This window comes from Acomys russatus, chromosome 27 (genome assembly GCF_903995435.1).
Source record: "Acomys russatus chromosome 27, mAcoRus1.1, whole genome shotgun sequence".
Taxonomy (NCBI): domain Eukaryota; kingdom Metazoa; phylum Chordata; class Mammalia; order Rodentia; family Muridae; genus Acomys; species Acomys russatus.
Window position 1 is genome coordinate 42,565,323 of NC_067163.1, and position 13,334 is coordinate 42,578,656.

General features: G+C 36.0%; 1 protein-coding gene and 1 pseudogene across 1 annotated transcript in view; one reads left to right on the plus strand and one right to left on the minus strand.

The window, feature by feature from the left end:
• Gpm6a (glycoprotein M6A) overlaps nt 1-13,334 on the plus strand; it is a 271,839-nt gene that overhangs the window by 21,310 nt on the left and 237,195 nt on the right. The gene's annotated exons all lie outside the window — the stretch shown is intronic.
• On the minus strand, nt 6,668-6,755 carry LOC127210391 (uncharacterized; annotated as a pseudogene).

Here is a 13,334-nt window from a genome sequence, read left to right on the forward strand (position 1 = left end):
AATGCTTCAAATTTCTTCCTATGGAAGCCAAAATACACATAGAATTGTCTTCTTAGTTTTGTGTCATGTTATTCTTTAATTCCTTATTTGTGTTTTTCAGCTCTGTGAAATGAGTATTCACTATCACGCATGGGCTTTGTCTCTGCTAGCATACTGTGAAAATATTGACGGTCATATACGATAGTTACATCATCTTGTGCCCATGCCCACTAACACTCACGAATACTCACAGCGTGCATAACACTGCTCAGTGCCCTTTGGATTCAATGTTGCCAGCATAGGAAGTTGGTGGGTTAAAACTCTTCATGGAAAGATTACTTGATTCATCTTTTGCCACAGCTGAGAAGAAGACAACTTTTCCCCTTTCACAATCAAGAAAGAAAGATTCAGAGAAGAACGCTAAGAAGTATGTCAAGACAGAGAAAAGAAAGAACACATTCAGTAAAGCTGTAAAAGTAATGGAAAATAAATATCAACACACACACACACACTGATATTGTCTTATTCTCTATGTCAACAGAGAATATTCCCTCTAAACTTTAGATTATAGGGTATACAAGAAGGCAGTGGATTCTAGTTCATATAGTCATTTTGATTGTCTTGATCCAAAGCTTCTTACTTTATTGTGTAGAGTCTGAAAGCCACCAATTTGGAGTAACTTATGTGGGTGACAAAGGTAGAATAAGCTCTACTATCTCAATGGCATCTTCTTACTACACTCCTGAGCATCCACAAGGAACATAGAGGTTCTTACTCTTACTTTCTTTGGTACCTATTTATTTACTTATTTCTATCTTTCTTTCTTTCTTTCTTTCTTCTTCTTCTTCTTCTTCTTCTTCTTCTTCTTTCTTCTTCTTCTTCTTCTTCTTCTCTCTTCTTCTCTCTTCTTCTTCTCTTCTTCTCTTCTTCTCTTCTTCTTCTCTTCTTCTTCTTCCTTCTCTTCTTCTTCTTCTTCTTCTTCTTCTTCTTCTTTTTGGGTGGGAAGTTTTCAAGACAGGGTTTCTCTGTGTAGCCCTGGCTGTCCTGGACTCACCTTGTAGACCAGGCTGGCCTCAAACTCACAGAGTTTGCCTCTGCCTACCTAGTGCTGGGATTAAAGGCATGTGCCACCACCACCACCACCAAGATAAAGGTTTATTTATTATTTATACAGTATTCTGTCTGCCTGTGTGCCTGCACACCAGAAAAGGACACCAGATCTCATTGTAGATGTGAGGTTGTGAGACACCTTTTCGTTGCTGGGAATTGAACTCAGGACCTTTGGGAGAACAGACACTGCTCTTAACCTCTGAGCCATCTCTCCAGCCCCCTTTTCTCGTTTCTAAATTTTGAAGAAAAGTCTTGAAATGTTGATACAAACTCTTAGAATAGTGACGACATCAGGTTCACATTAGACTGCCCCTCTTTTTTCCCCAGACAATTTTCTTTATGAAGTACAGGCTGGCCTCAAGTTTGCAATATACCTGGTTTAACTTCCTTAGTCCTGGGATGAGGGTGTGCATCATCACATCTGGCTTGTCTAAAGTATGGGCTTCTGAAGTTCAGGAAGATCTTTGATCAGAACTGTTCACTAGCCCTGCATTGCATGAGCACAGAAACCTGTGATGAGTTTCAAAAGGATTGTTTATAGTCAGGAATGGTGGTTTCAGTCCCATGGCTCCAACTACAGGTTCACTTTGGGACTTTTTTTTTTAACTGTACTTTTCCCCAATGTGGGTAGAACAAACTAAGAGAAAAGTAAAATTTCATTCTAGATGTATTTTGAGTCTGCAATTTAGGTCTCAATAGATTGCTAGCAGGTAAAGCTAATGTGCAATTTTTTTCTCTCTCATTCCTTAAATAAAAACCAGATAGTATAGGATTTATCATCCTGAATTGTTTTATATTTTTTATAGCTATATGTTCAAAATGAGTGAGCTACAGGGAACAACCTAAATAATTGAAAATCAATGGATATATATATATCCATATATATATATATTTTAAAAACATGAACATACTCTAATTCTTACATGTTGGTTACCAAAAGTCTTAAGGAGATATTTAAAACTTTCCTTTCATGATGTTTTAAAAATATGTGTAATCCATACTTTTTAATCATAAGATTTCCAAAGAAAATTTAAAATGATTATTGCTAAGGTAAGAAACTTTGCAAATAAAAAATTTTGGATTCAGTATTAATTTTAAAACTCTTTGTTTATGGTTTTGTTTTGTTGCTTTATGGGCCTTATTTGAGATTACAACCAGCATGAATTTATTGGTCAATAGTGAATTTATTTTAAGCAAAGTTAATTAAGCAAATAACATAAGTTCTGAGCAAAATATATACAAATAATGATTTTCATGAAAATACCCAAGAAAATAATTTTACTCAAATCCTAGAATATTCTAAATGCATTCACAGCAAAAGACATTCTAATGCTTCTTACTAGCTAAATCTCATACAAATCTGAAAACATTTTGCTGTTTTTGTAACTGTGAGAGCTAAGGCACGAATGATTCTGTGCATGAACTGAGTGGTTAAGTATATGCAAAACACCATCATGTGGAGAGAAGGGGAGATTGAACCACAGCACCACCTTGGGAGAAGCTGGATCAAGTGCAAAGCACGTGACTGTCTCCTGACTGGAAGTACTTGTTAAGTAGACAGTGGGAAACAATGTACTTAGCTGCATCGCCCAGAAGAGTGGCAGTTGTGTCATGCCAAGGAAATAGCTGTCTCCACCCTCCCAAAAGGCAAGATAGCCCATAGCTTACATTTACAAAACTCCTTCTTGTTCCTACTGGTTTCTGTTTATAAAAATCAAAGGCTAGAAAATAGGCTGATTACCTCCATTTCATTTGTAGCTTTCACTACCTTTATTCTACTTGCACATTTTTTTTCCTCTAAAGAAGCATACTATACATATTGTTTCAGAGACTTCAATGTAAGATGGAAACTACCAGAAAGATGAAGACAAGTGTTTTCTCTGCACCGTCTTTCTTTTCCCTTCGTCTCCATCCTCTAGTCTTGTTTGATTCTCTGAGAGGCCCAGTTAGCCATTTGGATGCATCCTGCTTTGATGCTTCTTTCTTACCTGTGAGAGGCATAGACTCATGCTGAAAAAAAAGTATATAAAGCAGAGCTAGAGGAGAGATAAGAAAGAAGAGGTACAGGCCATGGTTTCTCAACAATGTGTCTGGTTCTCATCTGTACATGAATGAGCAGAAATAAGCTTTTTAAAAGAAAAAAGAAAAATGTATTCATACAAGAGTTGACGTGTATTAGATACCTGCTGGTATTTGAGGTTTTGAAAATAAATAAACATGGCTCAACAATAGGGCCCTGTTGAGTAGAAACCGTGGGCACCGCAGTCTTCATTAAATGACACCGTTTGGAGTTGTTTTGTTTTGCTTTGTACAGAAGCATGTCTCAAAGTGGACTTGAATGACAGCATTCATGGGAGTTAGGCAGCAGTGGGAGCAGGGCGCTGAACAATTTTAATCCAAGTCACGATGAAATCAGGGTTATAGGAAATCTTCACAGGCGCTGTGTTAGAATACACGACTCACTGAGCAGAATGTCCGAAGCAGTTGAGTGCTTGATCCTGCAGACAAGCAGGCTTTCCTGGGAACTGGACCCTTCCCAGGGTCTGTATCCTTTACATTGCGAACTGAGGCTGCATTGTACTTGCAACTTTGACTGAATTCCCAGGAGTGTCCTGTGCTGGTCCTCCGCAGGATCTCACATCACACTGGCTTGGGTCCTGCCAGCTGTGTTCTTCAGTTAGAAAGATGGGGCTGGGATGCTGACACTTGGTGGGCATGGGGACATGACTGTCACATCAGTCAGAAGATTAGTTCTTCCAACATCTTATTGATTTAGGTGGGAACAGTGGCATAAGAGTGTTGCTGTTTTTTCTTTTTCTTTTTCTTTTTTTTTTTTTTTTTTTTTTTTTTTTTTTTTTTTAAAACACAAGATGTTTCTTGTGGCTTTGAAGATAAGGCTTTTCTTCTGTTGCCTTCTCCTTTTTTTCTAAAATTTCACTTGGGATTGTGCTAAACTTTGAAACCCTATATATGACCCTTTGATCTCCTTTGACTTAAGAGAAGCAGACCTTTAGAAATAACCTTTTAAAAATAGAGAAAAGAAAAAAGAGAAAGAACTAAACTAACTCCTTTGCTGTATATTCCTTATAGCTCTGTATTTTATAAATATTTGCAAATGAACGTGCGCACACAGAGATCCACACACACACACACACACAAAACTGTATCACACTGTCTCTTGTAATAGTTTACTGTGATTTGTTCTTCATGTAACAAATTCCTTACTTTTTCACCACCGTGTCTCTGAAATGTTGGTGTTTGACTGCCAATTGGCTCATACGCTCCCTGTACAACAGTGTAACCTTCAACCCTCAGTTTCCTTCTCTACAATAAAACAGAAATCTGGTACGTGTTCATAAGTGCCAAAAAAAATTTCCTGTGAAAACAAACATGTTTATTGTAAGGTGACAAAGTGCACGGTCACATGGTCACTTTATTTTGATTTCCAGAGTATTTGCCAAATACATTTAAGTAGGAAAATTTTTCTTCTATGAAAAAGGAAAATTAAAAAGGAAATACATAGTGCAACATTTTAGCATCATTGTGTTTTGAAGAACAACGATACCTAAAAGCCATTGAGGAATTGGCCTTGAAAACAAAAGTAATTTAAAACTTTTCTTTCAAGCTAACTGATTATTCCTCATCAGATATCATTGAACATTGTTCTGTATCATTGGAATAAATGATAGGCATTTTTATTTAAAGACAAATTCCATTGTTAATTCACAGAGAAGCTGAACAGAAAGTGTGAAGAGCTTCATCTGCATCCTCCCTCCCCGCACTCTGACTTCCAACATTGCTCGCATTTTACCTCAGTCTGTGTTCTGGAGATACTGATGAGACACTATTCATACATTATTACTAAAAAGAGATCTACAATTAAGGTCCGCTCTTTATATTGCTCAGTCTGAAGATTATGACAATGTGTAAGTGCCTATCTAACAACATAGCAACATGTCACATAGTTTCCCTGCCTCCAAAACGCCCCGTGTCCCCATCTACTATATATACATGTATGTATGTATGTATGTATGTATGTATGTATGTATGTATGTAAGTATGCATGTATGTATGCATATGTATATATGACTCTGGAACCACTGAATTTGATGATGTCTCTATAGTTTTGTGATTGATTTGTAGAATGAGAACTAGTTGTCAGCACAGAGTATTGGCTATTTTAATTTAAAATATGCATTTAAGGGGTGGAGAGATGGCTCAGAGGCTAAGAGCACTGTCTTCTCTTCCAGAGTTTCTGAGTTGAATTCCCAGCAACCACATGGTGGCTCACAACCACCTATAAAAGTGGTCTCATGCCCTCTTCTGGGCTGCACATGTACATGCAGACAAAGCACTATATGCATAGTAAATAAGCAAATAAATCTTTAAAAAATAAAATATGCATTTAGAGGTTCCTGTCACTTTTTACTACTTTGGTATAAACTATCATTGTATAACACTGTTTCTTTATACAGTTATCTATCAGAGAACATTTCTGTTGCTTTCAGGTTTCCAAAAATGTAAATAGGAGGCTATAAACATACACATACAGGTCTTTATAAGCACATAGCTTTTTAATTCTTGTTGATAAACACCAAGGAGCTAATTACCAGACTTTTGTTAAGAGTGTCTTCAGTTAATGGGATCTGGTAAACTGTCTTCTATAATGCCATAGTATAACATTATAATTAGATTTTGAACATATGAGTTTTTACAATATATAAACATCCAGTCCACTACATAGGTCTACTTAGATTATCAAGTTTTCCTTACATGTGAGTTTTTTGTTTTTGTTTTTTTTTTTTTTGGTAGATGACACATTTTAAGGAATTGTTTTATTTTATCAAGTTTGTAGATATAAGGTTTTCAGTCTGTTTTTAATTTTCTAAAAATTAAAGTATAATTATACCATTTTCTCTTTTCCCTTTCCTCCTTCCATGTACCCCCTTATCCTTGCTTTCCCTTAAATTAATAGCCTTTCATCTCTTCTCATAGATGGATAGATAGATAGATGATAGATAGAGATAGATAGATAGAGAGAGGATAGATGACAGATGATAGAATCCTGCTTCGTCTGCATAAGGTATTATTATTGATTATCTGAAGGGCTAATCACTTGATACTAAATGACCAGTTGGTCTTTTTCCTGGGGAAGACTATTTCTTTAGCAAAAATCTATAGCAAACTGAGGTATAGAGTTTTAAAAAATATGACATGCTCATATTTTTCTTTGATTGCATTAGTTATTGAGTTGGATGCATGTAACAAATATATAGGCATTTTTCCATTTGTGAGTATAGAAAATAATTTTTAGATAAATTATAGTTTATTCAATGACAAGCATGTAAATTTTAAAATTAAATTTATTTATGTATTCACTTTATATCCCAATCACAGCCTCCTCCATCCTCTTCTCCTGGTCCCACACTCTCACCCTCCTCCCTCCTTCTCCTTCCTCTTCTCAGAAAATGGGAACCCAAAGGCAACCCCTACCTCGCCAGCAACCAATAGGGCACTTCAAGTATCATCAGAGCTAAGTGCATCTTCTTCCACTGAGGCCAGACAAGGCAGCCCAGCTAAAAATATGGAATGCTTCACAAATTTGCATGTCAATAATCTTCTCTGTATTATTCCAATTTTAGTATCTGTGCTGCCAAAGCTAGCACATTTTTGTTGCTGTTGTTGTTTTTGAGACAGGGTTTCCCTGTGTAGCCTTGGCTGTCCTGGACTGTCTTTGTAGACCAGGCTGGCCTTGAAGGCACATCTGTTTGCCTATGCCTCCCTGAGTGCTGGCACTAAAGGTGTGACCTACCTACCACACCCAGTTTGCAAGCACAATTTTTTTGACATTTAAAATAGGGAATGGTGAAGCTGTCATGTGACTATCAAAAAATTAATGAATACATGAATTAATTAACTTTACATCCCGATTGTAGGCCCCTCCCCCCTCTCCTCTCAGTTCTACCCTCCATCCCTCTTCCCCTTGTCTCCCATCCTCCCCTCATCAGAAAATGGGGCACACCCCTTTCCCCACCTCCAGAACATCAAGTTGCATCAGGACTGAACATCGTCTTCCCCTGTGGCCTGGCAAGGTAGCCTCTCCAGGAGGAAGTGATTGAAAAGCAGGCAACCGCCAGACACAGAATATTAAACTGTGTATTATAAAGACCAAAACATTGCTTATAAAATATGAGTATATGGAGCGCTAGTAAATGGTATGATTTCCTGCCTCAACTTTACAGTATTTAAAAAAAGATACTCATCATATATCTTTAAGTACACCTGTACAATATGCATTAATCAACTCAGGATATTGAAATTCCCTGTAGTCTCAAGCATTCGTCATTTCTTAATAATGAAGTCTCAAGATTCTTTGTTTTCTCTATCTTGGATTATACAATATAACATCATTACTTATTCACTTTCTGTACAACAAACTATGAAATCATCTCATTCTGGTTAGAATACATTATTGAGAAAGGCAATCCTGGCAATGCTGTGAAGAAAGGAGAAATTCAATGCACTGTAGAAATTCAAAATAGTATAGCCATTATGAAAAACAACAAAGCTCTTCTTAAAATATAATAAATGTAGAAGTACCATATGGTCCACTACTGAACATGTGTAACATACAGCAAATGAAATCAACGTATCACAGAAATGCCAATTCCTTTAAAGAAGTTACTCTTTACAGTTCTTTATGTCTTTCTTTTAAACATTATATACACTCATTATTTTTAGCATTTCTTTTGATCAACGTAGTCTATTTTATATTTTAAATATATGCTTTATATTTATGTGTTGTATATCAGAGTAAGCATATGTATATCTGCTGAAACATTTGTCGTTTCTTATAGTAAAACATTCAGTTATTTCTTCTGGCTTTTATTCTAGTCATATTTCTTGAACACAGAAGGAATGAATTTTCTTCCACCTAATCTGCATAACAACTAGCAAGTGGTTTTTGACACTATATTACAGAAGATTCTTATTTTAAAAGTTGTTATTCTAGTCAAGTTTATTATGTATTCAGACCCTAATTACACTCTTTAGTGATTTATCACACTTGTAGGCATGTGAAATTTAGTCTCCATATGAGAGCAAGAAACCTTCCTTCTCCTGTTTGACAAGGAATTAGAATACCTTTTGTAAGGACCCCAGCAAGAAACTGCCATTGTCATGTAAAATAAAAATAATCCCTTCATTGTAAACCATGCCTCCCTTTGGGAGCATTGACTCCTGGCAAAGTGGATCTCCAGATGTTGGCAGGTACCATGAAGTTCATGTCAAGATATGACCTGGACTGTGGTCATGGACTGCTAGTATATTCACGATGATCTGTGGAAGTTTACTTTCTGGTCAAAGTTTGAAGGAAGAGTAATATCTCTTTAGACTACATTTTGGGCCACTTATTCTATGTGACTCTGAAAAAAGAAATTTAAAAATAGATTTTGAAAATTGCTTTATGGCTTTCACTGGCAGTAGCTTTGAAAATACATTTCAAATAAAATTATAGTTTGTAACCTAATGCAACATGGTAGAACAAAAACCTTGCCTCTGAATGAACAACTGTTTCCTAAACTTGGAACTTGTTTCCTGTTTTTTTTTCCCTTATTGGTTAGCATTTAGAATTTTGAGGTGAAATGTGCCATTTAAGTATTTTCTTTGGCCCAACTAATCTTTTGCCAGAAATTAAAAACTGCGTAGTGCTCTACAATTTCCATTTACTCTGAAACAATATGAAAACACTGGTGACAAACTAAGATTATAGTTGCGTTAATGCCCTAAGTGTAGACATGTATGTTAGGTTGTTTTTATGACTCCTGGTTTCAACACATGGCAGATAAATTGCTTTGTCTTTTAAAAGAGTTAACAAAAGCATTTAATCTACTGCTTTATATTTTATAAATCTGGAAAATTTATTTAACATCATAGAAAATTTTTAGTGTTTATATTTTTCTCCAGTATCAAATTTAAAAGAATTGTCTTTGATATTAATCTCAATATTCTTATGGCTATTGCAGAAAAGACCACTCACATATGGAATTTGTTTTGAATCAATGTTGTGTTCTCTCACATATTTTTGGTTGTCCCAGACAAGAAGTTTAGAGGTATTTTTATATTCATGTCTTTTTAATGCTGTGTTCAAAGCTATTACTAGTTTTAATTTTTGAACTTTTAACCATATGTCTATGTGTGTGGAGAGTGTGGTTTGGGGCAGGTGAGTGCCAGGCTCATGGCGGCCAGAAGAGGCCATCATATCTCCTGTAAGTGGAATTGGAGGCAACTCTGAATTGTCTAGTGTGGGTAGCGGGGACCAAGGCTTCATCTTCTGCATGATCTGAGGTACACACTCTTCACCACTGAGCCAACTCTTCACCCTTCAAAGCTGTTATTTTGATTCACCTTGCACTTTAGAAACTTTATAAAACATTTCATCCTCATGTTGGTCATTTTTGGACCTATTTTATAATATTTACAGTGCTTATTACTTACTCATTTTACAGTATTAAGGACTCAACCCATGGCTTTGCACATGCTAGGCAAGTGCCTTATGTGCTTCAGATACATAATTATAGAAAAGACCTAGCGAACGCTTCTATTATTTCACACACTGCCTATTTCACTTACTGATGTGTGATCAACCTTTCTACCAAGTTACTAATGTGATATTACAGAGAAATTTGCCCACAAACAGACTTTGGTGACAGTTTCAGTGTTAGTGGGTGCAAAGTTGTCAGGTGTTCTACAGCATTAACTATTCTGGGTTATTGGCATGCTCAGAGCTGTGTGCTCGGCCTTATTTGTCCTTATCCAAGATGCAGAGTTTGCATTCGGAAGTTGCTAGAGAGATATTTTCATACTCTTGTATTTATTACTTTTCCTATTCTTTAAGACATAACAATTAAAATAGTTTTAATATTTATATCACCATCCATGAGAATCAGCAAAAAGAGAAATTAGTGGAATTGCATTTGCTCATGTCTTTCCTTCAGACATCAGACACCAGAGGAACTGTGTCATTGAGCCATCTCACTTGCCAGAGGAAGCATGTAGCTCTCCGTCAGCAATCTATTGTTGACTTTTCCCGTAAAAGTGGCATTTATTTGTACTCCTCAGCATTGTGCCTCACTGAACAAGCAATATAGTACAGAGTCATTCGTCTTCTAAAACAACAGAGCCTACGGTTTCATTCGTCAGTTATATAACTTAGCTACTTGAATGTGCAAGTTTCATCATCTCTCCATATACACAGCTGTAATTCATACTTTCATCTTAAACCTTCGTTGTTAAAAACAACTTCCTTTGAGCTGTCTTTGCCTCCAGTTTGTTTTGTCTCCCAGCACATTCTATTGTATGTGTAATTATCTACTCTCTTGTCTTTTAAAGCTTCTTTATAAAAGGACCTTTGGGTCCCGGGTCTATGGTGTACCTGTCACCATTTTTGATTTTCTTCTGATCTTTCATCTTGTACACAAAACATATATGCGTGCATACATACTTTCCTACATCTCTTAGAGTTTTCAAGTCCTGAAGAAATCTGTAAAAGTGTCTGTTTGTCTTTCCTCCTTTTCGCAGGGAACAATTTCTGTGAGTTCTAATGTGTTCAACAAATGGTTGAATTTGACCAGGGTGTCTAATACAAACGACATGACAAGAATTGATTTATCGGATTCGCCATGGCCACTCAACTTCAGTGTCTTCTCCTGCGTGATTCAGAATGCTTGCTGTTGCTCAGCCTCCATGTTCCTTCTGAATCATTCTTTCTCTACTTTGTTTTCAAAGTCTTTCGGATTTTCAAATGGTTCTTAGGTTGGCTATACATGAGGAATTCAATGCTTGCTCTGAACACCTTCAATGTCTTTACAGAAAGCCAAGTGCACAGATACAACTGGACATTTGGCTGTGAATTTCCTTTAGATCAAGAATCCCCACTCTATATTTCCTTCCTTCCTTCTTCCTTCCTTTCTTTCTTTCTTTCTTTCTTTCTTTCTTTCTTTCTTTCTTTCTTTCTTTCTTTCTGCTTTTGAGGCGAGGCTTCTCTGTGTAGCCTTGGCTATCCTGGACTCACTTTGTAGACCAGGCTGTCCTCAAACTCACAGCAATCTGCCTGCCTCTGCCTCCCGAGTGCTGGGATTAAAGGCATGCACCACCGCCCGACTTCCACCATATATTTCTTAGCATGAAGCTTAGTAAAAAGTACAAGATTTTTGACCAGTATGTAGGGTAAGTGAAGGATATAGATTGTAACAGAAGGGATCACAATGTGATGGGTAAAATGTGAGTCATGCACTGTATCTTGCTTGCCCAGCCCCCTTTAGAGCTTAAGGTCCCAATTCCAGAAGCTTCAACAGCCAACACACTCTGCAACACTAGTTATTATTTAACTTTTTCTGCCAGAGAATAGTTCTTTCCCTTTCCCTTTCATTTACGTTAGGTAACTAATTGGACATATACAGATAGCCTACTTTTTTTTTTTAAGCTTTATGATGGGTTGAAAATAGTGAATTTAGTAGAAACCATACTTTGAACATTGATTTTTTTTTTCTAAAAACAAAACAAAACAAAACAAAACAAAAAACAAACTGATATTCTTGGCCAGACAGCTGTGCTGTCAGATTTAGTGATGTATTGCAGGTGACTGAGCTATGATGTTTGATAGGTTAAATTTGTTAAATATGTTTGGGTTAACCTTAATAATGAGTGAATCAGAGCTACTCTAAGGATTATCTGTATTTCATTAGCTTTATCTATTTTTTTTTATACCAAGAGCGAAAATGGATAGAAGGTATTGTAATTTCTGTGTATTCTCCCCACTAAAAGTATTGCGAACTGAATCCCTTAACACATACAAGAGACTATATGATTTATTTCATTTTGATGTTAATGTTAGGGAATAAAAAATAGAATCACATTGTTCCTTCTATGAAGTGGTCCCTCTTTACCCCTTTCCCAATAAACATGTGTTTTGCCTTTCTTGAGATACAGTTTGGATTAAAATTACTTAGCAGTTTTTAAGGAACATGGTATTCAGTTGAAATGAACACTGAACACTTCTCATTGGAAAGAAGACTCCTGCAGTTTCTTATGTACTGTCAGCTGAGTTTAACCATCTGAAAACCTCAAAGTTAACCTCAGCTGATTAGCTACTTCATTAAGTTTGTGCCTAAGTAATTAAATATTTGTATGTGGTCAACAAATAGAATTGGGCAGAACATAATTATGGCAAATTAGTGTTAATTACATCATGATAAAAGTTTAGAATGTATGTATACATAAACCCTAAAATATGAGCAGACATATACAAAGCTAAGGTTCTTAAAATGTCAGAAATTTGAGTAAAAGAAAAATCAGAGCAATAAGGTAAAATTCTTAAGCAGACTGTATATCAAGTTCTGTATTTATTTTCATCAGATTATAAATGATATCTGGTTTTCATAACACTCAATCAGAAAATGAAGACCCAGTTCCCATAAGACTAACACAAGCCAGTATGTGTGTCTTCCTGGTATATTAGAAAGAAATTTCTCTACTAATTCTTCCAAAACTAGAAATGTTTAAGAATTGTTGACAAGTATCATAAAGACCCTTCGATATAGCATACCTGTGTGGGTCCATCTAAGCTCCTAGGAAGCCTCACACTAAAGAGTGGACTTCTGGGTATGGTAGGTCCCTCATCATGTTAATGGAAACAGGCTCTTCAGTGTTTTCTCTTTGACTAAGCATTTTTGTTGTTGTTGTTACCAACTTGCAGGGTTTAACAGTCCACATCTTAATAATTGCTTGGTACAAAGTACTTCCTTATTTCTGGTTAAGAGCAGGACCAGATGCTTAAATAATGATGCAAACCAGAAGTAGGTTACATATTTAATACAGTTTTTCTTTTAAATTGGAAATTTAAAAATAAAATAGGCTTAGAAGATTTTATGTTTTCTTTGTGTTGACCAAAACATCACAACTAACTTTTCATTTGAGTATATGTATTGAGGTATGTTTATTTCTTGACATTCATTTACTTAAACATTTTTTAAAATTGTAAGATTTTACTGTTTTTATTGTTACTCCTTCTATTTCAAGTTAAGAGCTAGTTAGCAGTGCAGTTGGGATTTGAAGCTTGGTCTTTTGGTTCCATAAGGTTATCATTTATAATTTTTGAAGTATGTTCTCTATTTTCATGGAATGGTTTGAGAAAAACAGAGGACATAAGCCGGTGAAATCAGCTACTTCTTCAAATGAGCTAAATG